We start from the raw sequence: 2,867 nt of genomic DNA, 5'->3' as shown, positions 1-2,867 counted from the left end.
CACTTGAAAGACGTCTTTTTGGAACGAATAATGGACGTCTCTAGGAAGTTTCCGAGAGGTTCTAATTTTTGTCATTTCGGTATGGTACGTTTCTGAGACGACTTAAAAACGTCTTTAAAAGTTATTTTAGATTAGTTTTAACACGTCTCTAAGACATTCTTGCCAAAATAATTCCTATTCATTGCACTATTATGAGAAAGACCGTACACACATTTGAATTTTCTTTGAATGCTCTTTTCTATATAATTTTCTGGGTATGAAAATCTACAATCAGTATAAATTAAACGTAATGAAATCAAAAATTTGATGTTCTTTCTCTTCCGTCCTTCCTTTCTGGCATCTTTGTGATCATCATTCCAAACGTTTCCAGTATGATTGCTATTCGAAGTGTTAAAAAACGATATCTTGATTGCGATTTCTTTGGTCTCCTTCACACATTTGCGATCCTGAAAAAATAAAAGACGAATAGTAAATTTGATGTTTAAAGATTTTTTAGCTGCAGTTGAGACGTTGAAAACTATCTTTTCTTTCCACGGGAAAAAGAATGCTCCAGAAGGATAAAGAAAAAACTTCTTAAATTTCATGGCCAAACTTTGTTTCACGAAATGTATTCTATAAAGGACTATGCTAAATTATTGTCGTTGAGACAGGGGTGTTTCCAATTCAAATTTCAGTAGTTTGAAGTACCAAGCTCACTCAGTGATGCAGGGGTATTAGCAAGAAATTATTAGCATAGTTTTGGAAAGATATTATTAAAGTCTTGTTACATTTCACCTACCTTTACTAGCATATTTTCGGTACTTTCTGCTGGCGACCACACAAAGTCAGCTGAGGATAGTCACAATAAGGAAACCAATAATACACTCCAGCTTGAATCTGAGGGAAAAGAAGTTAAAATAAAAAGTTTTAACATAAAGTTTACTGAAGATTATGTAATTTTTCCAAGGTTTGCTCTCAAAAATAAATATCATCAGAATTTGAAACCTGAAATAAGCTACACCGATAAAGCCTCTAAGAATTAACTTAAATATCAAAAGCATTTTCAGTTTAATGTAAACTACTTACATTATCTAGTTGATTTTTGTAAAAGAACCAGCTTCTTCCAGTCTTCGTGCATGAAACATCCAACTTTGTTTGATTTTTGTTTTGAACTACAAGTGATTTCGAATTCGAACGTTTGAACGTTCGAACGTTCGAAAGCTGTCCAGAAAAGAAGTCATTCCATTGTTAATTCTGCGGACGATGGGGGCGGCGAGTGGGTGTTTCTATTACAAGTTTATATTCTACGGGTGGGCGATCTTACGAGGTATTCAAACAGGGAGTGGGCGTTTTATTAAAATATATTTTTTAAAACTTAAAGAGAAGTCAATAAAGTAAAAGAGAAAAAGATATATAGAATATCTCTCCTATATCTCAGAGCAGGTAGGTAAAGTCTCAGAAATTTTTTTGGGATAAAAGCTGAGAGGCGATGAAGTTATATTTATATATTTCAAATATAAATCTTGGGCACTACACTTTCGTCACAAAAAAACGTTTTATAGACGTTTAAAAAACGTTGATCAAAACCACGTTTAAATCAAGTTTAGCAAAAACGTTTCTTAAACGTTGTTAGCAAAACCTTTGAAAAACGTTTGGATTTTAACGTTTCAACAACGTTTTATAAACGTTATGAAATAACACGTTTTCTCTACAACGTTGAAAAAACGTTTTTAAAACGTTTTTTGGCAACGCGTTTTTTCGCAACGTAATTTAAACCTAAAAAAAACGTTTTGAAAACGTTGTGTGCCGGCTGGGTTGGTCCATCGCCTCGATGACCCTTTTCTTGATAACAGAAACCTTTCTGTCTATGGATTCAGCGCTGTATCTATCGAATTCGTCACTATTGTCAGCCTCAGCGACCAGGATATGACACTTTGAATGATACTGCATAAACTCTGCAAACAGACTATCCAGGGCATCAACTTCATTCAACAGCTCATCTCGTCTCAGATCCTCTAAGAGTATGTCCAACTTCAAAAGCTGTGTTCGTATTTTCGCCTCTTATTTGCTTCTTTTACTTTGAAGCAAATCTATTTGATAAAGTCTCGATCTGGCTGGAATTTTAATTTCCCTTTTGCCGCTGCCTCTTGCTGACTGAATGTATGACATAACGAAAAGGTGAGTACTAGATGACAAGCTACTTTAACCTTTAGTATTTTACTGTTACTGCTAACGCAGTAGCGAGAAATATATCACTGACCCCGATGAGAACATTCTGACCATATATTTCAGTTAGAAAACTTGCCATAAACTAGTTACAAGAAACTGAAAATATCCTAAGTTAGACCCAAAAGAAACGAAAGGCTGGCAAACAGAAAAGACGCAAACCCCCAAACAAAACCTAGACGAAGCACACTGAAAACGAAGCACTGGAAAACACACAGAAGACGCAAGCCCAACAAAGAACTAAGCATGTACGCCAACATAGAAAATACTTACTAAAATACTAAAGTTCTTTCACTTCACCCTCACAACACTCACAACAACATACAACAGTTCAATAAACGACATTCAGAGAAATAACATTTTAAAACGCCTACAAATCCAATTAAGTGACGTCACAATACAAATTCACAAGGGACAAGACAAGACACAGACAATACATAAAACAAGACAATAGAAGCGCACGAAACATTGAGAAATATAAAATACGTTACGGAGGAGAACTATATACTCCCGCGTAGAGTGGAGGCCTACTCGCACTCAATGCGGGAACAGTAACATCATAAAAAAGTGGTGACTTCATTGTTAAGTCATCCATTACTTGGTCAGTCATCTATTTCTTTAGATACCGATCAATGGTCCAAACATTCAGCAATTTTGAGCCC

The 2,867-nt window shown here is 35.3% G+C and overlaps 1 long non-coding RNA gene across 1 annotated transcript; it reads right to left on the bottom strand.

Moving 5' to 3' along the window:
* Nucleotides 1-212: 212 nt before the first annotated feature.
* On the bottom strand, nucleotides 213-1,733 carry LOC136822054 (uncharacterized). The gene is made up of 3 exons (XR_010848845.1): nucleotides 1,066-1,733; nucleotides 779-876; nucleotides 213-446 (listed from the first exon to the last, which is right to left on the bottom strand). It is a non-coding gene; the product is annotated as an uncharacterized lncRNA (long non-coding RNA).
* Between the last annotated feature and the right edge of the window lie 1,134 nt (nucleotides 1,734-2,867).

This window comes from Clytia hemisphaerica, unplaced genomic scaffold, assembly GCF_902728285.1.
Source record: "Clytia hemisphaerica strain Z4C2 unplaced genomic scaffold, Clytia hemisphaerica genome assembly, whole genome shotgun sequence".
Lineage (NCBI taxonomy): Eukaryota > Metazoa > Cnidaria > Hydrozoa > Leptothecata > Clytiidae > Clytia > Clytia hemisphaerica.
The sequence above is the reverse complement of the archived record's forward strand: the minus strand, read 5'-3'. Positions and strand labels throughout refer to the sequence as shown.